This window comes from Erpetoichthys calabaricus, chromosome 4 (assembly GCF_900747795.2).
Source record: "Erpetoichthys calabaricus chromosome 4, fErpCal1.3, whole genome shotgun sequence".
In the NCBI taxonomy this organism is placed as follows: Eukaryota; Metazoa; Chordata; class Cladistia; order Polypteriformes; family Polypteridae; genus Erpetoichthys; species Erpetoichthys calabaricus.
The window spans coordinates 23,235,206-23,262,179 of NC_041397.2; the positions used below are offsets into that span (position 1 = coordinate 23,235,206).

At 38.5% G+C, this 26,974-nt stretch overlaps 1 protein-coding gene across 2 annotated transcripts in view; it reads left to right on the forward strand.

Moving 5' to 3' along the window:
* The first annotated feature begins 4,173 nt into the window (after nucleotides 1-4,173).
* tpte (transmembrane phosphatase with tensin homology) overlaps nucleotides 4,174-26,974 on the forward strand; it is a 103,787-nt gene continuing 80,986 nt past the window's right edge. The window contains exon 1 of one of the 2 annotated variants that reach the window (XM_051926349.1): nucleotides 4,174-4,653. The gene's annotated coding sequence lies outside the window, so the exon portion shown is untranslated. The remainder of the gene's footprint in view (nucleotides 4,654-26,974) is intronic. The other variant, XM_028799253.2, reaches the window with a different exon arrangement.

Consider the following 26,974-nt stretch of genomic DNA (forward strand, 5'->3'; position numbering starts at 1 on the left):
TATTGTTGCCACCCACAAAATGGGCATGAGATTTGCACTCTAAACCAGGGGTTCTTAACCTGACATCCGTGGACCCATAGGGGGTCCATGGATGGGTTTCAGGGGGTCTGTGAGGGTCAGATAAAAATTAACATTTATAGTCACTGCTTATGGTTTACAAAGCCTTAAATAATTTCGCTCCATTCTATATTTTGGAATGCCTTTCACCTTACACTCCAATTCGTAACCTTAAATCTTCAAATGAATGTCTACTTATAATTCCAAGAGCTAAAGTTAAAAAAAGTGGCGGCCTTCTGCTGTTATGCACCTAAAATCTGGAATAGCTTAACAATAGAAATTTGCCAGGCTAATATGGTGGAACACTTTAAAAAAACTACTAAAAGCCCATTATTTTAACATGGCGTTCTCATAGCTCCATTTTATTGTAACCTTGATATTCTGTATATGCATTTAATTAAAGTATATACTCACATATAAGTCAGGTCTTGAAACCCGAAAAATCGATCATAAAATCAGACCCTGACTTATACGCCCGTTCAAAAATATGACGCTTATTATTATTATTTTTTTTTACATTGTCTTGCTTGTCCAATCTTGCAGCAGTTTCTCAGACACATTGAATTTTGTTGCAGCAGCGCAGTTACCAATTTCTTTTGCTACTTCAATGACGTTTAATTTAAAACCAGCTTCATATTTTCTTCTGATCGAATGCTCCATCATAGATAAGGGATGTTCTTACGATAAATGTATATGAGGGTGTGAGATACATAAAACACTGAACAGTTCAAACGTTGTTTCAGTATAGTTTAGGTATTACCGTATGGTCACGTAGGCACAATGTATAGGAAAAAAGGCTCCGTGTGCTCCGTGGTTACTCTCTCCATGGGCATTAGCATATCATAATCTCTTGAACCAAAAGCGTGAGTTTTCCACATTTGACTTATACGACGACATTATAAAATATGGGAAATTATATAGTAAAATCAAGCCCCGACTTATCCACAGGAGAACTTAAACACGAGTATATACGGAATCAATTTTTTTCATGGTTCTGAAATCTGTACTAACCCCTGCTTTCTTTGCTGTTCTTTTTCTGGTTTTCAGTCCAACACCTGATCAAAGCACCATACAGACCTTACATTGATGGATTGAAGGCCAGGGGCCTCATGTATAAACGGTGTGTATGCACAAAAATGTTGCGTAAGCCCGTTTCCACACTCAAATCGTGATGTATAAAACCTAAACTTGGCATAAAGCCACGCACGTTTTTACGGTAGCTCAAACCCTGGCATACGCAAGTTCTCCGCTCAGTTTTGCAAACTGGCGCCACCCAGCGTCAAAGTAGTGCTGCTGTTCCCGGGTGGTTTCCCTTTCTTTTTTACATCCACAACGCCGGCTTTATCAAATACACTGAAATTAACCGCATATTGTTCATTAGTTTAAGGTATCTGATTGTAATTAACCTCTAACAATATAATAGTCCACGGAATGACCAAACTATTCCAAATACCATAGCTGCTTTAGCATTGTTACTCTTATTGCACCTTCTTCTTCTACTTGCAGCTGCTCCCGTTAGGGGTTGCCACAGCGGATCGTCTTTTTCCAAATTACTCTCACTGCACCACTCAGAGCAGCTGATTGGAAAAAGAATCAAGCACATGCTGCCTCAGCCATTCGCTATTTGAACTGTTCTCATCCGACAAACGCTTCACAGCCTTTCCTGTATGGACCTTGTGGTTCAGAAACAGTTTCATCCCAAGAACTATAAATGCACTCAATCAATCCATCAAGTGCTCCTTACAGAACTGTTTGTACTTATAAGTACAATCACCTCACTGTAAACTTGCGATACAGTTATAATATTGCACAACCTGAGCCACTTTATAAAGCGCGTATTTACATTGACGACGATATCATTTTTAAGATGAAATGCAGGAAAATATGTTTATTATATTATACAGATAAAATGTTAACATCATTTACATAATCTACATTGTTAATAATTAAACATGTGAGGACACGGTGCCGCAGCGATAGCACGGAGCTGGAGCTCCGTTCACGGATTGTTCCTGCCTCGTGCTGTATTCTTGCTGGGGCTGGCGCGACACTGGATAGAATAATTAAACACATACTATGAAGATATTTCAATGTTCCTTAAAAGTTTTGAAGAATCGGCGTTCTAAGCTTAGAGATGGCTTAACGTCTATTACAGAGCTGATTGTGTGGCGATTGGGTATTTGGAGAAAGAAAAGGAAGGACAGGAATTGGGGGTTAGTACGTTTGAAAGAGACAGTACTGCTACAATAAATTATTTCATTGAAGGTTGCGCACGGTGCAGAAAGCATCTTGCGTGAGGCAGGAACAATCACTGCGCCACCGTGTTCCCATGTTTAATAACATGCTTTAACTCCTATCATCATGAAAATTATATCAAGTATACATCTCAGTATTTTCATTATTCAGAGAGCTGTAATATTATGAATGTAATGGATTCTGTGTCCTGTCGGAGGAAGAGAAAGCCCGGAAGCACGTAGTGATTCACACACATAGAGCACATAGAAGATCAAATACAAAACAAAGCATTTAATGTGCTACTTTAGTTACAATGGGATTTGAGAAACTAGTAAATTAACCGATTTTAAGATGAAGTTTATGATGTTCTACTTTAATGACAAAATAAACTATGTGATTAAAGTGGAAATTTCGAGATTAAAGTTGACGTTTTGTGCATTTTTCCCCACTGTGTGCCTATTTTTTTTTCTTTGTACCCTAATAAGCTTTCATATGACACTCAGATGGTGGGCTACGACTCGCCTTTTAACGGTGGCTTTGATATCTGACAACTTCTTTTTTATTTTGGGCACTGTGCGACTTTTTGAACTTGAGCTTTCGAGTTTCTCTTACACTCTGTCACTCGATCAATTTCCTTTTGTTGATTATATCATTGTTTAAACCAACAAATAGTACATTTTTCCTTGCCTCCACTTAGTATTTGCTGAAATTCTTCTATTTTTCCCCCGTGCTTTTGCCATTGTCTTTCACAGAAGGCTGAGCTTAAGGGCTATTTATATTAATTTGCATATTTAAAAAGGCGTAATTCTGGGAGGAGCTGGGGCGGGATAGCAGGCGCATGCACGTGCGTTACTTTTCATGCTGACCGGGATTTATGTAGCGGATGAACGTGGAAGTTGGAGTATGCACAGATTTATGCATCTGTACTTTTTTGTGCGTACGAACATTTCTGCTTTTGTCCGTACGCCATGTTATAGTGTGAATTCTACGCATGCCGTTATACATGAGTCCCCAGATGTCCACGTGACCATCATCGTCTAATTCTTCCATGTGAAGCCTGAAAACCATGAGGACTGATTTAGATCATTAATGTTAGGTAGAATTCTGAGTGGGAGCTGGGTGGTCTTGTGGCCTCGAACCCCTGCAGATTTTATTTTTATCTTCAGCCCTCTGAAGTTTTTTTTTGTTTTTTTTTTTGTCCTCCCTGGCCATCAGACCTTACTTTATTCTTTGTTTATTAGTATTGCCTAATACGCATTTTTGTGTCACATTTTTGAATGGCCGTATAAGTCGGGGTCTGATTTTATGATCGATTTTTCTGGTTTCAAGACCCGACTTATACATGAGTATATACTGTAAATAAATGTTGTTGTTGTTCACTATACAACCCGATACTGTTGATTTAGAGTAGATGTAGTAGTAATGGTAGTAGAAAACGTAGTAGTAGTAATCTGTTTTAATTTGCACAAGAGGATTGTGTTTCATAATTATAATGAGTGGCCATTACTTTTTGTATAAAAAGGAGTGTTTTTTGTTTAGATTGTTTACTTTAAAGTTTAATAATACTTTATGTATGTCATATATGTATGACACAATCAAATCTCAATAAATAAAATACATTATATTCATTGCATGCAAAGTTGTGTATATGTGAATATTTCTGGGGATGGGGGTCCATAGCTTTCATCCAATTCTTAAAGGGGTCATTGATGCAAAAAAAGGTTCAGGATCATTGCGCTAAACGATACGGCTACTTGACAACAGTGATAACCACTTTGCCAATAACAGAGGCAGGCAAAAATATATGCCTCTTGTTTAAAAAGTACTCACAAGTTACATTAATAAAGACAAGAAGGAAACCGCCAGTGACCTCGTTATTTCACAGAAACAAAAACAAGCAGGAGGCTGCTCGGCACATGACGATTGTGTATATCCACAGCGGCTCACCTTCCAAAACTGTCAACAAAACGAAGAGCGTTTGCACGAGCGGGTTTTTGTTGTGTGTGTTTTTCCTGCTGGAAGCACACAGGATGGCTTAGCAGCACAGAAGAGGAGGAGTAGGAGGAAAAAGAGAAGCCGCCTTGCGGGGTGCAGGAAGAGAAAAAAACCGCTACGTCTGCAAAACAACGAAGAGCCAGAGGAAAAAAGTGCGAGCGTCGACAACCCGTGGGGCTGACTTGTGAGGACAACCTTTGAACCCCCCGCAGGCCGAACGCTTCCCGCCCGGTGTCACGAGACGCGGCGCACAAGGCTATGGGCTGTCGGCTCAACGCGGCCAGGCGTCCAGATTGAAAGAGGAGAAAAAGTTCAACTCCTGAACCCAGAGTTTTGTGGTTTATTTTTTGGAGGCACAGGGTGAGGGTGAGAATATTAATTTACACTGTAAGCATTATTATGACTCTTTTGTGTTTGGAAGGTTTTTACGATTTGCGAGAAATTATTATGTGATTGATTTGTTCAGCGATCTTACAGTAGATCTGTTACTCTTCATTGTGTAACCTGTAATATCTTCGTGGTTGTAATCTTTTTGGATGTACATTCAAGAGTTGGCAGTATCAACCCTTTATGCTCGAGCCTAAGCTCAGGAATATTTAGTTACCGGTCGATAATTTCATTGTTTATTTTTTAATAGATGTATGATTAGCGCCGCTGCCTCGCCGATACATTAAGGAAGCCGTTTTCGATTCGCTGCACCGTCTTGGTCTGTGTGAAGTTTGTGCGTTCTCCCCCTCCATGTGTATATTTACTCAGGGACCTCAGGTTTCGTCCCACGTCCCATGTGCAATACTAAATCGGTAAGAGGGAATTTGTCAGCAGATGAAATGACACTCATTCTAGGGTTCGTTAGGGCTCGAAAAGCGGATAAATCGTTTTACTTAATTGGACGAATGGATTCGTATATAGAATCGCGCCCGGCGAGTGACGCTTTTAAAGCCAATGCAATTTGCAACACAGTTTCATTGATTTAAAAAAATAAACTGCTTTTGTCCCTTGTTCCTTTTTATAGCACGTACAATAACCGAGATCGAGCTCTGGCTGTTCGTTAATTTCCAGCCTCGCGATCCGGTAATAAAATGTTTAACTGGCCGCGCTACAGCAGAACTGAAACGCATTGCTGTTCCTGTACCGCACATCCATCGGTTTACATTGTACGATAATGACAGCCCAATAACGGGAGACGGCACTGTGGGTCACAACCTATCAATGATTGGTCCGCAATTTTCAACCTCTACTGGGAATTCTTTTGGATTTTCCTTCCTCCCGTTTCCTGTCACAGTAGAAATCATGGATTTCAAACTAATTTCTTGAAGTGTCTCCAGATTTTCAAAAAAGTCAAGTTCTCCAATAACCGATTACTGTCGCAAATGGTACATTTCTTGTCTTGACTGGTATTTTAAGATATGGAAGTCATCCATCCATATACACCAACCTTCTTAATCTGCTCATTCAGGACAAGGTGGCTGGGCTTCTGGAGCTTTTCCCAGCAAGGCACCAGATATTGAAATCTACACTGCTTATTTGTTTCTTAGCCAGCTACTATTTAACAGTAAGTACAGAGATGCTCCAGGACAAAGACTTGAACTCCCAGTTAAATACTTGTGTAGGAGCAAGTCCAGATATGTGAGCTGGGAGTGAAATGGGAGTTTTGAACTCCTAGCTAAATACATGTGCAAATCCTGTTCAAGCTTAATACCAGTGCAAGTTATATATGTGAACTAATAAATAACATCCATCCATCCATTATCCAACCCGCTATATCCTAACTACAGAGTCACGGGGGTCTGCTGGAGCCAATCCCAGCCAACACAAGACGCAAGGCAGGAAACAAACCCCAGGCACCGCAGGGTGCACACACACACACACACACACACACACACACACACACACACACCAAGCACACACTAGGGACAATTCAGAATCGCCAATGCACCTAACTTGCATGTCTTTGGACTATGGGAGGAAACCGGAGTACCCGGAGGAAACCCACGCAAACACGGGGAGAACATGCAAACTCCACGCAGGGAGGTCCCGGGAAGCGAACCCCTAATAAAGAACAATGCATGATAAATAGAGACAGCAACGGTTCAGATGTCTTATGAGAATTGGTAATGTAATGCATTTTAAAAACAAAATACAGAAGATAGCAGTGGAAAATTAAATACAGTCAAAATGTCTTTTGCTTCCAGGCAAAAATACTATAAATGCTTAATACAGAGGAAGCAGACAGAAGTAAAGTCTTCTTCTCCCTCTTCAACTTTTCCCATTTTTATGTGGGATTGATGTACCTGATCAACCTTCTTCATACAGCTTGGTCTTGCACCTCCTCCCCAGTCAGACCCTTTTCCTTCAAATTGTCTTTTATTTTATCTCTCCACCTCCATCTTTGGCATTCCTTGCTTTCTTTTCCACTGTACTTCCATTCCTGTCACTGTTTTGTCCACATATTCTTTGTTTCTTGTAATCATATGTCCATACCACTTCAGTCTACTTTCCTGTATTTTCTTAGGTATCTCTCCCACTTTTGTTGTACCTCTGATCGGCACATTTCTTAAGCTGCCCTTTTCTTGTAACTCTAGGATGGAAGACTGAAATGGCAATACAGTATCTTAATTTTTAGAATAATTTGGGAGAATTTGTTTATATAATGAAAGATAATTTTAAATTATAAACGATTACTTTTTGAATTTTTGGTATTACTCAAGTAGTGGTAATTGTTGTTCAGCATACATGTTTGTATACAAAACTAGGAGCTGTACTTCTCAGTAGGAAGGGGTTGCCTGTTGCTCCCATCTCTGATAGATATTGAATGGTAATCTTTTGGGATGTATATATCAGAACTAGCTGATTGTGTGTGCAGTTTATGCACAACCTTTAGTTTGAACTATGATCTCATTAAATACTTTGTGATAGTTATCACTAGCTAATTTTGGTGTTTATTTTTTACTGTTGCTGTTGCCACACAGATTAATTAAGGGGATATTTTACGAATTGCTGGCCAGCCTGTGTGAGGGTTGCATGTTCTCCCTTTGCATCCATATGTTGTTTTGTGCTCTCAGGTTTTGTCTTAAGAGTGTGTTGTGCAGCATGGCTGGAAGTCATTGGCCAGAATTCAATCTCCATTATAGTATGTACTATAAAAGGTAAAATAAACATCCATTACTCATCTTCTGCATGTTTGATGGAGAGATGTCACTTTTTATAAATGAAATTGAATTTCCAATTGTATTGATTTGAAAGCTGTTCCTCGCTATTAGCGACACTGTATATGAATCCATCCATCCATTTAATTAAAGCTAATAATCCAATTTTTTGGTCTGAATGAACCTCCAAAAGAGTGTTATTTAGCCTGTAGATAGTTTCAGTCATTTCTACCGATTAAGTGCCACCACTTAATTTAAGAACAGAGATGCAATGCCGTCCCTGCTCAAGGGAAACCATATATATTTATATTTATGAATCCCCAATACAGGAGATGGCACTATGGGCACTGTCTCACAGTACCTGGACCACAATGCAATTCCTAACTTCTACTTGGAATTTCTTGGGTTTCATTCCTTTGATTTCCTGTCACAGTATAAAGACAGGGGTGCCCAATTCTGATCCGGGATGGCTGCAGTGGCCGTGGGTGTAAATTATAACCATTGTATTAATTAGCAACCAATCTTTGCTATTTACAGTATTAACTTCTTTTGACTCAATTTTAATTGGAGGAGGCTTTGTACCCTCCTTAGCGTTGTATTTACCCCTGGAAAAAGTCAATTAAATTTAGATTTTTTCAACAAGAAAAAATGTTTTTATTTGTAAGAAAAACATTTAAATACGAAAAGATCAACACAGATACAGCTCTGATCGCCACATTGCTTAAGCTGCCCTTTTCTTGTAACTCCAGGATGGAAGTAAAGACTTTCATACATTATGAAAGGTATGTCTAGCGTCCAATGCATAACTGATGCAGAATCAGAACAAGTCCTTTGTGTGATTTTTTTATTTTATATATCTGTCATCAGCACACAGTCCAACCTTGCAATTGGGACAGTAGAAGTGTGTTTCTTTGCACACTTTTCTGATATTTTTTCTTTTGCTTTTGCATGAGAGGGTAGAATGTTTGGGTTTGCAATTGGTGCACCCCTTGTGTTAGTGTAGGGTACTACAGCATAAGACACATTTCCCCTGGCATAAACATTGACAGTTGCTGCATTCTGAACAGCACTTTGGTTACTGTTGATTTTTTTGCGTTTTTGCCACACACCTATTTATACCATGGTGAACCTTAAGACAACCTATTTCACCAGGCATAGAATGTTGGTTTGGTCATACACTGCAATATGTATTAGTTTCACAATTCATGTGAACATCTGATGACCAAATTTCATCATTATCGCTTGATTCAACTAATGGTTTGGTTTTGGTTTGTTCGAAAACTGACCTAACAGCTTCTCGTTTACATCCCACTGTGTCTTGTTTGAAGGCTATGCCTCATTCATGAATATTCATGAGTTACATTAGAGTGGCAAATTCAATTAAATATTTAGGATTTTTTTTTTTTTTTTTGCAGCGTAGTGTTATTTTATCCACTAGATAGCAGCAGAATACAATCTGAAGAGTTACTTAGGCTTAAAACTGTAAAAGTGGATCATTACCACCACCCTGAATCTGACCCGGGCTTAACCATAATTACATTGAATTCTAAGCCTGAGTCATGTTTGGGGTTAATGCCAGGGAAGTTAAGACTTAGACCCTTTAATTGTTTCTTTTTTTCCTTAATTAGTAGCCAAACAATAATGAGATGCAAAATGAGCAAACACATGACCAGCTAACCTGTGTCCATCGTATATCTGAAAATAAAGAAAAGTGAATTTCTCTGTAATATTGATCTGCTCAGGTCCTCAAAACATTTTGATGGTGCTTTTAGAAAAAAAAAGAACAACAGCTTTGAAAATGTTACCTGTGGCAGAATGAGAACACTAATAAGCCATGGAATTAAATAATGGGTTTAATTAACAACAAGTACAGTAATCCCTCGCTATATCGCGCTTCGACTTTTGCGGCTTCACTCTATCGCGGATTTTATATGTAAGCATATTTAAATATATATCGTGGATTTTTTGCTGGTTCACGGATTTCTGTGGACAATGGGTCTTTTAATTTCTGGTACATGCTTCCTCAGTTGGTTTGCCCAGTTGATTTCATACAAGGGACGCTATTGGCAGATGGCTGAGAAGCTACCCAACGAGCGTGTATTACGTATTAAATAAAACTCCTCAAATATATTGTGAGCACGGGGGCTGTTCGCACCCCTAGAGGATACGGCTGCTCCTCAAAAAACGCTGAAAGATTACCTTCACATTGCTCTCTTCCTTGCTGGGCTTACATATGGCTGCTTTGTCAAGCGATATGCTTCCTGCACGGTGCTTCGCATACTTAAAAGATCAAACAGCACGTATTGATTTTTGATTGTTTACTTTTCTCTCTCTCTTGCTCTGACATTTTCTGCTCCTGACGGAGGGGGTGTGAGCAGGGGGGCTGTTTGCATCCCTAGACAATATGGACGCTTGTCTTCACATACTTCAAAGCTCGAAGGGCACGTATTGATTTTTGATTGTTTGTTTTTCTCTGTCTCTCTCACTCTCTCTGACATTCTCTGCTCCTGACGGAGGGGGTGTGAGCAGAGGGGCTGTTCGCACACTGGCCTAGAGGATACGGACGCACCTCTAAAAAATGCTGAAAGACTGCCTTCACATTGCTCTCTTCCTTGCAGCTGCTTTATACAGCGGTGCTTCGCATACTTAAAAGCCAAACAGCCCTATTGATTTTTGATAGTTTGCTTTTTTTTCTCTTTCTCTCTGACATTCTCTGCTCCTGATGCGCACTCCTTTGAAGAGGAAGATATGTTTGCATTCTTTTAATTGTGAGACGGAACTGTCATCTCTGTCTTGTCATGGAGCACAGTTTAAACTTTTGAAAAAGAGACAAATGTTTGTTTGCAGTGTTTGAATAAAGTTCCTGTCTCTCTACAACCTCCTGTGTTTCTGTGCAAATCTGTGACCCAAGCATGACAATATAAAAATAACCATATAAACATATGGTTTCTACTTTGCAGATTTTCACCTTTCGCGGGGGGTTCTGGAACGCAACCCCCGCGATCGAGGAGGGATTACTGTATTAGTCCCTAATTAAGAAACTGTTAGGAATGAAACTGGTTGGAGTTTGTGGTCCCAACTTAACTGGTTATCTGTTGGTTCACTTGACATCTTTTTTTTTTTTTTTTTTTTGGAGTTTAAATCTCATTTTTGTTTGGCTGCCATTTAAGGAACAGCGAAGCAGTTCAAGGGACAGAGTTTAATAAAACAAGGCAATTAAATTGAATGGAAAATGAGTAAATTAAAAGGCAGAAATGGATCACTGATTAAGAAAGTAGCAGGAAGGAAAACTTGCAGCCACTGTGGTCCTCCACAATCAGAGTTGGACACCCCAGTAACCACGGATATCAAGCCTGAAGTGATTCCAGGTTTTCATCTCAACCACTTTTTCCAGTAGCCAATTACTTTCTCCAATGGAACATTTGTTGCCTTATTTTTAATTGACTCCCATTTTTAGATATTAAAACCATCCATCCATTCCTTCAAATCTTCCTAACCCACTCATCCAGGGCAGCTGGAGCCCATCCCAGCAATAATATGGCGTAAGGCAGGAAACATTCCTGGACAAGACACCTGGCATTAAACCAACACTGCTTATTTGTTTCTTAAAGAGCTGCTACTTAAAAGCAAGTACAGAGCTGTTCCAAGTCAGCGTTTTGAACTCTTAGCTAAACTGCACAGGAGCAAGTTAGATATGTGAAGTAATAAAGCACAATGCAGGATAATGACAGACAGAGATGGTTCTGATTTCTCAAGAGACATTGGTAATGTAATCAGTTTTAAAATCAGAATAGAGAAGACAGAAATGGCAAATTGAAAGGAAATCAAATATTATATTGTCTGAAAGCATAAGATATTATAAAATAAATGCACAACATCATGCATAAAAAGCAAAAAAGTAAAGATTGAAATGTGAGTTTTAATATTTTTAAAACGGTGTGTGACAAGATAATTTTATAAACAATTAATTTTCGGTATCACTTATGCAGTGTTAGCATTTGTCATTCTGCTTATATTTTTATATACAAAATGTAAATAAAATCAAGATTAAAAAAGTGCAGAGAAGGAACTTGAACCACAGTGCTACAGACTTGCAATTGTACATGCGGCCATCTGCACTATTTGGCTGTTTTCCAACTATTAAATGCTAAACATCATTGTGGGTTTCTCCATTTTTTTCATTGTTAAATTATCTTTTTGGTGAAGCTGGATTTTTCCTAGGGATCTTGGCCATGAGGGTAACTGATTAATCGATTGATTCTGGGACATGTAGCTGTATATACAGTTTGTAGGTACGGCTTGTCAGTGCAGAGTATGTTCCCTTAGTGAGAGCTATTGGGTACTATTGAAGAAAGTGGTTGGAATAAAAATCTGCAGCCTCTGCACCCTTTCAGGAACTGAACTTGAGACCTCTGGTAAAGGAATGTCCCAGCTGAGAGTATTTGTGATAGTTGTGCTCAAAAATTTGAAGGGTTACACTGTGTTGACTATAGAATCCTAAATTTCTAGTGGGAGAGGTTGTAACTGCTGTTTGAGAAAGCTAATGTCTATTTCCACTGTCTTGGTAGTAGTGAGGACCAGGTTATTGGTAGCACACCAATACACAAGACGAAACACCTTCTTCCTGTAAGCTGTTTCATTACTATTAGTAATTAGTCCAATAATGGTGGTGTCATCAGTGAAATTAATGATTATTACTAAAGGATCAGTGGACCTATAGTCATTGGTGTACAGAGAATACATTAGGGGGGGAATAACACAGCCTTGAGGGGGGCGCTTTCGGTAATATGGAGACAGTTGGAGAGGTGGGAGCCCATACAAACGTATTGCTTCTGGTTTGACAGAGAACTGTAAATCTATTTGCAGATGGAAGGATTCAGTTCAGTCTGTAGAGTTCAGTTAACAACAGTTCAGGAACAATGGTGGTTAAAGCTGACCTGAAGTCTACAAACAGTATTCTGGCATAAGTTTCTTTACAGTCCAAAGTGAAGGCCCGTGTTAATGACATTGTTCACAGATCTATTTGCTTACTATGCAAACTGAAGAGGGTCAAGATTAGCAGCAGTAACAGACTTCAGATGGGTTAAAACAAGCCATTCAAATACTGTAATTAGAACTGATGTAAGAGCAAGAGGCCTTTAATCATTGAGGCAGCTTATTTGATCATTTTTGGGAACAGGAACAACAACAGAAAATTTAAAGCAATCTGGTATGGTACACTGTGCAAGAGACTGGTTAAAGATGTCTGTGAAGAGAGAAGAGCGAGCTGCCTAGCACAGTGTTTGATTGCAGCAGGTGAGACAGAATCGGGACTGACTACCTTTTTGCAGTTCTGTGTTGCAGACAGCTTCCAGACATTCTGATCCTTGATAGACAATGAAGAAGAGTGGTGAGGCTTCTGTGACAAAATCTGCCATAAAACTTACGTTTATCAGGGAGAGATGAATTTGAGCAAGGACTGGGAGATGTCTTTTTGCAGTTTGTGACAGACTTAAGGCTTCTCCATACAGAGAAGCTTTTGTTTGCTGAACACTGAAGCTCCAGTTTATTTTTGTGTCTCCATTTGGCACATCTGCATTGTTTAGCTGATTCCTGGCCTGTCTGTAGGTGTCCTTATCACGTCATTTATAGGGTCTTTCTTTTACGTGATGTAAATTCCTTAATTCTTTGGTGAAACACGACTTTCCATTGTTATAAATTACAATAATTTTGCTGGAAATGCAAACCTCTTCACAGAATCTGATATAAGATGAAACAGTGTCAGTCAGCTCATGAATGTTTTCACAAGCATTTTTTAAAAAATCCCAATCAGTCCATTCCAAACAACTCCATGAACATATAGATTTTCTTCTTTTCTTCTTCTGGTTTAGCTAATTTTAGCCTTTGTTTATAAGTGGGTAGCAACTGTAGCATAACATGATCAGAATTACCCAGCAGCGCACAAGGTAAAGCCTGGTGTGCATCCTGCCTTTTGACTTGTTACAACGATGAGCATCTCTATCTGCTCTGTAAAGCACAAACCCCAGAAGTTCTAATGCAGAGCTGAGAACTAATGCCTTAAGCAATGTCTCCACAAAGCAGTACACTGAAGAGAGAAAATAATCAAGAAGAAGATTAAGTTTGTCTGTTTTGTTCCTTGGTGATCTGACATTATATAAAACTAGACCAGGATGAGTCGCTCAAAATGCACGACTCCTGACCAGACGAGAGACCCTGCACACTTCCTCCTTTTCTGCTTCAAGTGCAAGTTACCTGGCTGAGAGTCCAAGTTTTCAGTCGGAGGGTTCATAAGTAGTAAATCCGTATGCACAGTAAGCATCTTTGATTGGTTGAGAATGAATGAAGTACAATCCCAATAGGTAAGAGCTGATTTCGTATGTAAGTAATCCATATTTTTATTACAAAAGGCAGAGTTAACATACAAAAACAACACATTTAGGCAGCAACCAAACAACCATGGCTGCCCTGATCGGTGTTGTCCTGAGTATCTATGCTGGGTGCAGAGTTACCATAGTTTTTTGTGGTTATACTGGCATATGAAAAGCATACAGTATTAGAGGTTTGTCTGCTGCAGTTTTATAAAAAAAATAATTTTTCTGATGTGTGTGGCATGAATTAAGAACACTATATTTAATTCTGTTTATGAACTTTTAATTAAGAGTTTGATATGCCCTTTTGTTTTTGGTTGATAGGATTAAACAAAGTGAATTTTGATATTAAGGATATTTATAGACCTAAGGTTGGGGTAATGTTCAGGAATCTGTACCACTCTAAAATATGTGGGCTAGTAATCACTGTTCAGTGGTTTGGTGTTTGTGCCTGAAGCATTTTTTCAGACTTTTTGTCATGAGGACAGTTTTGGTTGTTGTATGCAAGTTTTAAAAGACAACTCTTTGCATTCCACTTAAAACTTTAGACACACAGGTATTTAGTATTATTTTATTTTTAAAACAAAGACCACTGGATTGCGTAACAGTACTTATTTATCCACTTGCTGCAAGATACATGACCTTAACATCTTGATCTTAAGATTGTATAAAGTGTTTTTGTTAAATTTATTGCTTATGAGCTATTGGGAAATGACAATTACTGCTCCACTTTTTTGTATCAGTGTTTTATTTGTATACATTTCATCAAATCAAATTCTATGCAACTGATACTGTTAAATTATATAATTACTAAGTGCCATTGATTCCCTGCATCGGTGTACCCAAATTGAGAACTTCATTTTGTGTCTTATTTTTGGAATCGCTTTTTTTGTCTTCATGCTAGTATTTCAGTTAGTTCCACATTTGGTTTTTGTCTTAAAGGTAAAGGACGAACAGAAAAAGTGAGCCAAGGATTGACATAATCAATACTCTGCTGAGTGACGCAGTGGTTAGTACTGGTACCCCACAGCTGCATATCCTGGGTTCATATACTGGCCAGACACTCTCAATAAGGAGTTTGTACATTCTTGCATTGTTACCCTCAACGACATGTGAATATGTGCATGAATGAGCATTGTTATGGGCTGGCATCCCATCTAAGATTAGTTCTTGAGTTGTACACCATAACGGCAGGAACTGGACTCCCCTCTTTTTGACTTTAACATTGCACTAGTGAGATCAGTAATGGGAAACCCCCCACCTCCTCTGGTCTTACATTCGCTCTTGATTCAACAAGTGGGGCCGAACCCCGCCCCCCGACCCCCCCCCCACCCCGAATGTGGGTCGTCAGTTTACTTCAGAAGGTAAAACTGGGTCGTGAGACAGTAGACATATCTAGAGCTATGGTTCTTTGTCTTGTTTCTTGAAGAGCCAGTAGGTTTTCTGTCAATCTAATTTCATAATCAAGAGTTATATTTCATGGTTTAACTCGATTTCTACTGTAATTAAAGGAAAATTTATTTCCAAAGTTTCTACTGTTATTTTGTAAGTTACAAATACCCTACTGGGTGACTTTTAAAAACAAAACAACTAAGATTTTATTTTGATTCATTTTTTAAATTATCATTGGGAACTAATCAAACTGAAAAAAGTCAGATGCTCATGAAAAACCCACTCTGTCAATTCCAATTGAGGCTTTCCTTAGTCTCATGTCAGTTTTAAATGAAATTATATAGTAATGGGGCAGTGTGTTGGCATAGTACATAGTATTTAAGTCTAAAGACTAAAAGAGCAAGGCCAATGCTATGGTGAAATGGAGAGGGAGAACAGAAAAACAGGAAGTCCAGCTGGTGAGATCCTGGAGAAAACAAACCTACAGGTGTTCCAAGGCCAAAGACTGTTCAGCCTCCACTGGACATTCTTTTAAATATAAATACTACTGGTCAAAAGTTTTAGAATGGCCCATTTTTCCAGTTTTTATTGAAATTTAAGTGAGTAACCTGAAATGGGGGCGGCACGGTGGCACAGTGGGTAGCGCTGCTGCCTCGCAGTTGGGAGACCTGGGAACCCGGGTTCGCTTCCCGGGTCCTCCCTGCGTGGAGTTTGCATGTTCTCCCCGTGTCTGCGTGGGTTTCCTCCGGGCACTCCGGTTTCCTCCCACAGTCCAAAGACATGCAGGTTAGGTGGATTGGCGATTCTAAATTGTCCCTAGTGTGTGCTTGGTGTGTGGGTGTGTTTGTGTGTGTCCTGCGGTGGGTTGGCACCCTGCCCGGGATTGGTTCCTGCCTTGTGCCCTGTGTTGGCTGGGATTGGCTCCAGCAGACCCCCGTGACCCTGTGTTCGGATTCAGCGGGTTGGAAAATGGATGGATGGATGGAACCTGAAATGGTTCAAAGGTAAGCAGCAAAATGTCAGAGGTTTAAAAAAAAAATTAAGATGCTAAAAAATAAAATGTCATTTTCAGAGTCTTACAAAAAAGGAACTTTTCAGGGAACAAGTAATCGGATAACAACTTCAAGCTTTTATGCAATAATGGAAGTTAATTACTCATTTTTTAAAATTGATGCAAACAATTCCTGCAGGTATCCCAACTGTTGTTGATTACTTGCACATACTCTGTATATAAAAAGCAGTATTGGAGCAAACAGTATTGATGCACCCTTTGAAGTATTATGCAGACAATATTGCACTGTATATTGCTTTCATAATGGTGATAAAAAGGCAATTAACAAAGGAAAACAGACAGACAGACTGAAACTGAAACAAGTTCTTATGAACCAATGAATCAAATTTTGAAATTTTCAGTTCATCTTTCAGGATTTTTATATCCCATCAAGTAAACGAAAGGATGGTTCCTCAGTATGTAATACCAACTGATAAACATGAAAAGTAAATGTAATGGTTAAGGGCTATGCTTTAATTTCAGAGTACATTGGGACATTAAACTGTATATATTTCATTGAAAACTGGAAAATTGAGGTGTGTCAAAATTAACCATACATGTGCAGTTATTTGACTGCCCATATTATTTTTCATTGACATTCTGTTTGTCTTCTGAAGTCCATTTATCTCTTTCACAGACTGTAGTTTATTTTAATATCACCAGCATTAAACTGTTTATTTTATGGGTGGAGAAGAAGATGACATAGCTGGGAATCCATTTAGTTATGCTACCATTCAGTTAAAGATTATCCCTTTCTGACCAAAGTACCCGAGGAGTGGAAACTTGCAAATGTGACCCAATCTTCAAGAAGGCAGACTGAATGGATTATGGGAATTACAAGGAACATCAGTTATAAAATCAAGATGTTAGACTCTGTCCTGCAGGAAACAACCTCTGAAAAGTATTTAGGGGTTTATGTTGACACAACATTTTTATCATCTAAACAATGTGCTGAAATGATTAAAAAGTAAAGACAAAAAGTTAGGTTTTTATAGTTCACACTGTTAAATATTAATCATGAGACATTATGCTCAGACTATATAATACACTGGTGTGACCGAACTAGAGTAGTGTATGCAGTTCTAGTCACCATGCTACAAGAAAGACAAGGCAGCAATACAAACTGTGCAGAGGAGAGCAACCAAGTGCATCCCAGGACTTACAGACATGTCCTTCTATGACAGACTCAGAGAATTAAACCTGTTTAGTCTCAAGCAGAAGATACTGCATGGGGACCACATCCAGGCATTTTCAAAAGGCGTTGATAAAGTAGATTCAGCAGAATTCTTTTAGCTTAATGATTAATCATGTACTCTAGGACCCCAGCTGAAATTCAGGGGAAGTGCATTTAGGACTGAATCCGGAAAGCACCACTATACACAAAGTTTTGTAGGAATCTGGAAGAAACTGCCAAGCTATGTAGTTGAAGGAGAAACCTTGACAAACTTCAAGATGTATATGGGTGAGATATTGGGACAGCTTAGCTATTAGCTAATCAAATGAGTGCGATGGACTGAATGGTCTCCTCTTGCTTGGCAAAGTTATGTTCTTATGTAAAATCTTCCTGGGGACACCTTGGTATATACAGTACTAGCAGGAGTACCCGGCGTTGCCCGGGATTCTATAACCGGTGAATTTCCTAAATGAAAGAAACAGAACATAGAAATAGAACAGACAGTTTTCTGATTCCCATTTTATTGTAATAGGTAATATAAGTGGCCACTCCAGAAGCCTTTGGATACACTATGTTTTTTGTTTTGCCTTGTGGTGCGAAAATCAACAAATTCTGAGGATTGCCCACTGTAGAACATGCTACGTAGAGTTGTCCGTGTGAAAAGCATGGATTTTCCAAATTGATGCGTTTAACTTGCAGTGATTGCCCTTAAACCTTATTAATTGACATAGCAAAAGCTAAACGAACGTGATTTTGTAGCCGTTTGAAATCAAAGGGTAAATCATTCGGAATCAGCAGAATTCTTGGTATGAAAACATCTTCACGTCTTGCGCAGTGTTTCAGACGCCCTTGAAATAGACTTTTTTCTGGTATCGGAAGTGGACTTTCTAATTTTACGTCTTTTTTTCGGTGGCATGGATATATTAGCGAAAAGCAGTACAATTATAATGTGTTACATGGTATTGCGTTCGGAATAAGCACCACAGTGAGATGAATGAACGTTGTTTACAATACATCGGAAAGCGAACAAATAGCACCAGTCAGTCAGAAAGACCAAGACTGAAATAGTACTGAGTCGGAAAGTGAGCAAATAGCACCACAAATACGAAAAGACAGTCACGTGCACTGGGTCGTTTATGTTTTACAGTAATCCCTCCTCCATCGCGGGGGTTGCGTTCCAGAGCCACCCGCGAAATAAGAAAATCCGCGAAGTAGAAACCATATGTTTATATGGTTATTTTTATATTGTCATGCTTGGGTCACAGATTTGCGCAGAAACACAGGAGGTTGTAGAGAGACAGGAATGTTATTCAAACACTGCAAACAAACATTTGTCTCTTTTTCAAAAGTTTAAACTGTGCTCCATGACAAGACAGAGATGACAGTTCCATCTCACAATTAAAAGAATGCAAACATATCTTCCTCTTCAAAGGAGTCAGGAGCAGAGACTGTCATAAAGGCAGAGGAAAATCAATAGGGCTGTTTGGCTTTTAAGTATGCGAAGCACCGCGGCACAAAGCTGTTGAAGGCGGCAGCTCACACCCCCTCCGTCAAGAGCACAGAAAGAGAGAGAGAGACAGAGAAAAACAAGCAAGCAAAAATCAATACGTGCCCTTTGAGCTTTTAAGTATGCGAAGCACCGTGCAGCATGTCCTTCAGGAAGCAGCTGCACAAAAGATAGCAACGTGAAGATAATCTTTCAGCATTTTTAGACGAGCGTCCGTATCGTCTAGGTGTGCGAACAGCCCCCCTGCTCAATCCCCCTACGTCAGGATCAGAGAAAGTCAGCGCAAGAGAAAGAGAAAAGTAAGTTGGGTAGCTTCTCAGCCATCTGCCAATAGCGTCCCTTGTATGAAATCAACTGGGCAAACCAACTGAGGAAGCATGTACCAGAAATTAAAAGACCCATTGTCCGCAGAAACCCGCGAAGCAGCGAAAAATCCGCGATATATATTTAAATATGCTTACATATAAAATCCGCGATGGAGTGAAGCCGCGAAAGGCGAAGCGCGATATAGCGAGGGATTACTGTACATCCATACGGCAGTTCCCCTTCACCTGATGAAAGCAGTCGGCCTTCTCATACTTGGACACTTCCCCCATCTGTTGGCAATTTAAAGAAACATTGGTAAAGAGCGATGCACAGGGACCAAACGTGCCGCTAGATGGCGCCACCGTTAACGTCTGTTGCAACGTGCGGCCATCTTGTCGATGATAAGTACGGGGACATGTGCCGAACGTTGTGTCAGTGAAAAAGTGCTCAGCACTTCACCACGAACATTTTTTCCAACCAAACATACCCCATGACCTCCTCCTGGTCACAAAGGAGCCCCATCCCCAGATTGGTGGTGATCGGACGCCTGGTGCAGATTTGTATGGCAGACAAACAAACATACATACATCGACTCTGCTTTATATATTAGATGAATGAAAATTAATGATATTTTATCACATCATCAAGTTTTTTTTAATTTAGCTTTCCATTCATGTCAGTTATGAATGGCACTTTATAATAGAAATTACAATATAAAATTACAAAAACTGTGCAAACAGACAAATATGGAAACATTTGTATTGTAAATACAACAAAAAACACATAAAATATGTTTGGATGTTGTCTTTGTTTTGTAAAATTTTTAATTTGTTTATGTTTTATAATGTTACCCTGTTCCCTTATTTGTTGTCTGTTTATTTTTATTTTAATGTTTTTAGTTTTGTCCTAATTTAAGCTTTCAGGTATTACCTACAGAATCCTATGCATTCATCCTGTTTGCCTCGATTCTCTGTGAAGACATTACCTACTCTGCTTTACTTGTTTGGCTTCCTTGTTTTTGAAATCTTGCTGTTGTATGGTGATTTGGGAGTTTGGTGTGGATTAGCTTTGAAGATTATTACATTAGACTTTGATTTTCATATTGAGTCCTTTTTGTGTTATTTTAATGATTATTTACGTTTTCTTTAGATGCTTTGACATTTGTAGGCATTCTTATTTAAGACTTTTAATCGTGGGCCAGTGATTTGACAGTTCCCCTTGAGTATTTTAGGCTATTTTAAAGTATTCAGGCTTTTTTGATGTTGTGTAACTGATTCATAACTGAAAGAATGCAAATGAATGGAAAAAAAAATGAAAAACAAAATATTTTGTGAACTGAAAAATGTTACTGTAAGTCTACAGTATATCATCTTGTTTACAAGTGTATGCCCACTTACAATCTCCAAAGAAAGTGGCATTTTGTTTTTTTGGACCCTGGGGCATAGCCTTGTATTTCACTGTGAAATAGCAATTACAGTAATCCCTCCTCCATCGCGGGGGTTGTGTTCCAGAGCCACTCGCGAAATAAGAAAATCCGCGAAGTAGAAACCATATGTTTGTATGCGTTATTTTTATATTGTCATGCTTGGGTCACAGATTTGCGCAGAAACACAGGAGGTTGTAGAGAGACAGGAACGTTATTCAAACACTGCAAACAAACATTTGTCTCTTTTTCAAAAGTTTAAACTGTGCTCCATGACAAGACAGAGATGACAGTTCCATCTCACAATTAAAAGAATGCAAACATATCTTCCTCTTCAAAGGTCACATAGATAGAGAAAAGCAAACAAATCAATAGGGCTGTTTGGCTTTTAAGTATGCGAAGCACCGCGGCACAAAGCTGTTGAAGGCGGCAGCTCACATCCCCTCCGTCAGGAGCAGACAAAGAGAGAGAGAGAGAGAGAGAGACAGAGTTTGTTTTTCAATCAAAAATCAATACGTGCCCTTCGAGCTTTTAAGTATGCGAAGCACTGTGCAGCATGTCGTTTCAGGAAGCAGCTGCACAAAAGATAGTAACGTGAAGATAATCTTTCAGCATTTTTAGACGAGCGTCCGTATCGTCTAGGTGTGCGAACAGCCCCCCTGCTCAATCCCCCTACGTCAGGATCAGAGAAAGTCAGCGCAAGAGAGAGAGAAAAGTAAGCTGGGTAGCTTCTCAGCCATCTGCCAATAGCGTCCCTTGTATGAAATCAACTGGGCAAACCAACTGAGGAAGCATGTACCAGAAATTAAAAGACCCATTGTCCGCAGAAATCCGCGAACCAGCAGAAAATCTGCGATATATATTTAAATATGCTTACATATAAAATCCGCGATGGAGTGAAGCCGCGAAAGGCGAAGCGCGATATAGCGAGGGATCACTGTAATGATATTATCATCAAGAGCTTTATGCCCTGTGATTACGTACAAAGGCAGTTTTCCATTCATGTCAGACAAGTGTGCAAAAGTATAATAGCCCATATTGACATTATTATAAAATATAATAGTAGAGTTGCATTAATTGTATTTTCAAGGCCAATTTTTATTGATGGTTTATTTATTTATTTATTTTTATGAATATCGCTTCATTTTGTGGATGGATATTCCTTGTTAGGGCTGTCACATTACCCAAAAATAACATTTTAAATATTCATATAAAAAAATAAAAACTAAACATTTGAATATTGCTTAAAAGTTCTAGGTACTACACGTTCATTTATTGTTATTATTGGTATTTTTACTTTTTTGCCCACAGTGCGTCTGCAAAGAATGAAGTGCTCATGACTTGTGTTAATGATGCTGGGTGAGACTCTATAGATATTTGACCAGGTTTGTTTTGGTGAGAGATTAAGGTGAGTGAAATACAAAAGAGTGAGAATCTGAAACAAACTAACAAGACATGCTGTAGAAAAATACCGTGCTTTTATTTAAGAATCAACTGGATGAGGTGTCTAATGTATCTAATTCCATGATTCAAGTTAAGTGAACTGTCTATTTGTACATTTTTTAAGTTCTCAATTTTACTCTTGTCTAGTTGTACAATCTAGCAATGCAAACAAATATCAACTTGCTATAAACATGTTCATTTAAAACATTCTAGTGCTCATGGAAAAATGTGGTCCATTCTAGGGGAAATTTATCTAAAAATAAAACGCACCACCAAAACAAAGTAAGTTCAGAAAAGGCCTTAGTCATATTGATAGTGTAAACATTTTGAAATGTAAGCTTTTGTTTGGAAATCATTTCCTTGTTTTATTTATCAGCTAAAGGCTTGGAGTTTGCTTTACTGACGGTAATAGAAACATATGATCTGCTTTCCTTTTGCATTTACTATATTAGTGTGAACGTCCAAATTGTATTAATTGATTATATGCAGTTGTCCAATGCATGTCTACATTTGCTTTCTTTTTCAAGATGATGTCCGTCTATCTATCAGTCTGATCAGTGATCATTGTTTATTTATGCATTCTTTATTTTTATATTTTATTAATTTTAATTAGAAAAGTGAAAACATATATACCTGTATGTTCATTCTGAAAATCCATATTTATGAATAATTAATATAAACATTAAAATGCTTTAATGATAACACATCATTCGGACTAAATAAATGCATTGACATTTCCTTTTCACCTAATCTTTATAGAATACCTTTAAGTAGAAATCTGAAGGTTCTCGAAGTAACCATTAGTAAAATTTTATTTTGTGGATATACTGTAAATGCTGAAAATGAGGCACATTAGGTTTGTTTTTCAATTTTAATAAGATGTTGTAACTAATGAAACAAATGGATAATTTTTGTTTTTCAAAATAGATAAAAGTAAAAAAGAAAATCCAAAAATTGCATGTTTGTGCATACCCTTTAAATAACCCTATAAAAACAATTGACCCTTTTCTTTACACACAGCATTAATTCTGCTGGAATAATAATTCTGCTGGCTTCTGATGGAGCCATTCCAGGATATTGATCTTCCTTTTTTTAATCCATTCCTTGTTTGAGTTGGTTGTGTACTTGTCTGTGTCACAGTGATTAAATGCTTTTATAGTTTCCACATCAGATTCTACCATATTAATGAATTGTGTTAGGAGGAATGTGCTTACATAGCCAGATTACTTTTCAAAGTAATGAGTAATGAAACTCAATACTTATTTTCTTGTATTAAAAATATCTGTGTTACTTTAAACAATTGATGGATTACAATGGTAGATTATTTCTGGCCACTCTGGGGGGGAAAAAAAAAAATTAGTGCATTATTTTGCAAGAGTATTGACTTTCTTCACAAAGAAGTTGCCTGCTGCTGTCAAATAAAAGCCTGGTTTATACTTGATGCATCCATGCAGATCGTGAGGGCTGCACAGCAAAAATTACATCAGACGTGGAAGCATATACACTTTGCATGTGTTGTGTTTCGTCATGCGCCGTGTATCCTAAATGATGAATTGCAAGGATTGGCTGGTAACATGGGCACCAGAATGATGACCAAAGGCCTCAGTTCAGTGCATTAGTTCAACAAAGGACAAGAAAGACATCCGAAAATACCTGGTGCATCTGTTCACCATGTAGATCACCTACTCACGAGAATATTTATACTCTCCCTCCTTTTGCTACTTTTTCTAATAGCAGGCACAACACTTATTCCATCAGCATAGTCCTACTTCCTCTGCTGTGAAATTGTTAGGTATGCAACACTGACTAAACATTGTCACCTACAGTATTTGCTGGTCTCATGGACTAGCATGAGTCTCTGATTGTGGTAAATATAAACAAGGCTTTAGGGCCACAGGGACCCAGTGATCATTGCAGTAGCACAGGGTGTATGGAAGGAAGAAGGTGTTGGGCTTTAGCAGCAGCTCCTTATGCTTCTTGAGGGGTCGCAGCCACCTATGGAATGCGTCACTCTCCAGTCCTGGACCCTGGGGCGCTACAGTATTTATAACTATGTAACATACAGTATTTATTTACTTTTTTTTAAATAATGAGTAATGTAACTAAGTTACTTTTAATAGTAATGTTCCCCAACACTGTTAGTGAAATGCAATTTCTTCCCTCTAAACCCATGTTGACTGTTCATTAATTCAGCCATATGTTATATATGTTGCTTAGTTTTGTGTTTAATGATTATTTCTATTAAATTGGATTGAGCTACTATGGTTGGGCCAAATGCATTTCTTAAATTGTAGGATATTTGCTCCCTTCCAGCCTTTAGAAATTTCCACAGTATGCACTGATTTCCAATTATTTAACATTAATATGTTATATATTAATATATATATGTATATGTGTGTGTGTATATATATATATATATGTAATATATATATATGTATGTGTGTATATATTTGTATATGAATATATATGTATATATATATGTATGTATATGTGTATATATTTGTATATATATGTAATATATGTGTATATACTGTATATTGTCACACAAGTGCACATGGGAGGCAGCTAACGGGCTTGAGTAAGGGCAATTCTGAGCCAGATCGGGATGTGGCAGAGTGCACCGATTCTTTTTCTCCTTGGCCTGCAGACCATCCATGGGAGATTCCACCTGGCCCTGTTGACTTCACTTACGGGTCCGAGCCTATGGAGGAAGACCTTGTTGGCTCCGGCCCGTTTGATGTTACGTCTGGGCTTGAGCCTGTGGCTGAAGACCCTTATGAGCCCGACCCCTCAGACTTCACTTCCTGTCATCCCCTTTAAAAGCCTCCACCTTTTCCTTATTCCCTCAGTTCTGTTTTGGACTCGGTTTTGTGCACATCAGTGGTTGTATAACATTTTTGCGGCTTTGCAGCCAGGATACTAAATATACGGGTGGCCTCTCCGAACCTTGCTATGGCTCTGTGTGGAGTTTCTGACAATATATATATATATATATATATATATATATATATATATATATATATACAGTATGCATGCAGTGGACCCTTGACTTATGAGCTCAATTTGTTTGCGAGGGCTGGTTGTAACTCAAGTTGGTTGTAAGTCATAAAAATAATGGAAATACCCTTAATGTGTTCCGAACCTCCCACAGCAACACTTACTTAACATTTTTTAATAAAAAAAGGGTTGTAAAATGTGCATAATTTACCAAAAACACCAATAATTTTTCTAACGTACTAACCAAAAAGTTATAAAAACTGCCTAGCCTACCAGAAACAACAATTCATACTGTACTCACCATTTAAGTTGACATCTTTGGCTTGCAGGAAGGGAGGAGGAGGAGAATGAAATGGAAGGTGGTTATTGTTTGGAAGGTGCTATACAAATCTTTTCTTTGTAAAATTGTCGAGATGGTGGATTTCGACATGCTGTACATATTAGCGAGATCGGTCACATGAACGCCACTCTCATATTTCCACACAATTTCATTCTTGGTTTCAATTGTGATCGCTTTCTTTACCTTCGTTACCTTCTCTTCCTTCCTTAGCAATTATTGAAATAAATTATATAAATCACTGCACTGACCGAAATTACATCCACAAACACATGTATCTGGGCTCCGACTGACGCTTACAAACGCTCTTGGCTGTTTGTTTAAAATCGCACAAGCGGATACACGTGATCACATTCGGGTTGTAACGCAAGACGTTGGTTATAATTCAAAACCAAAATTTTGGTCGTAAACCAAGTTGTTTGCATGTCAGGCCGGTCGTATATCATGGGTCGACTGTATATATGAATGACTGATACGAACTACACTGGGCATCTCTCTCCTAGGAGGTTTCATTTTGCCGATGTGCTTGCATCGTTTGTGCATTACTGGCTAAGCGACTGTCTTTCTTTGGAGGTTTTGTTTTGCTGACGTGCTTGCCGCGCTTGCGTATTAGCGGTGGGCGGAAAATTAAAAGGGATACTTTTTTGACAATGTGCTCGCCTTGCTTCTGTATTAACCACTAAGCGAGTGACTCTTTCTTCGTAGGTTTCGTTTTGCCGACGTGCTGGCCTCGCTTGTGTATCCTCAGAGGTGGAGCCATTATCTAGACTCCATCTCTCACTTCCAGGATGGACAGACACACACACTTCCACGCGTAGTCGTTTATATATAAGATATGTATATATATGGCCGTGGTGTTAATGTATGCGAATGTGTGCGTGCGTGCATGTGTGCCCTGTTCATGGTATTTTCCAGTCTTGCACTCTGTGCTGCTGAAGCTGTGACCCTCAATGACCCTAAAGTTGGATTGTGAATGTATAATCTATAATATGTGTATGTATGTATACACAGTCATACATTCACTGTAAATATATATTTATATGTAGAGGATGAAATCCAAATATCAGTGAAATTCCCCAATAGAGACCTACAATGAAAAGACTATGCAAAGAGAATTTAAAAGACGTATGAGTGAGAGCAAAGTCATTATTAAGAAAACTTTGTATTTTATTTCAAAAGAATATATTTCTAATTTAAAGTACAAATCTTTTTTAGATATCATGATTTTTAAAAGTGTGGAGAACCTAAGCACCTCAGCTGCTATTGAGTTTTTGTAAAAATGTTCTGTTGTTCTGAAGTAATTTTTTTGGTGGTTTAGATGCTGAAAGTAAAAACATGCACATTTTAGAGAGGGTAAAAATGTTTAATTTTGGAAAGAAACCCATCATACAGAAATCTAAAAGTAATGAGTTACTAGAATAGGGTTAAAAGGAACAAAATTCTGTAGGAAAGCTACATAGTTTTTCCCAAGAAAACTTTTCTGTTTTTCTCTTAAGTACTGTATGGGAAGCTCCTGTGTTTTCAGGACCACCTGCATTGTAGC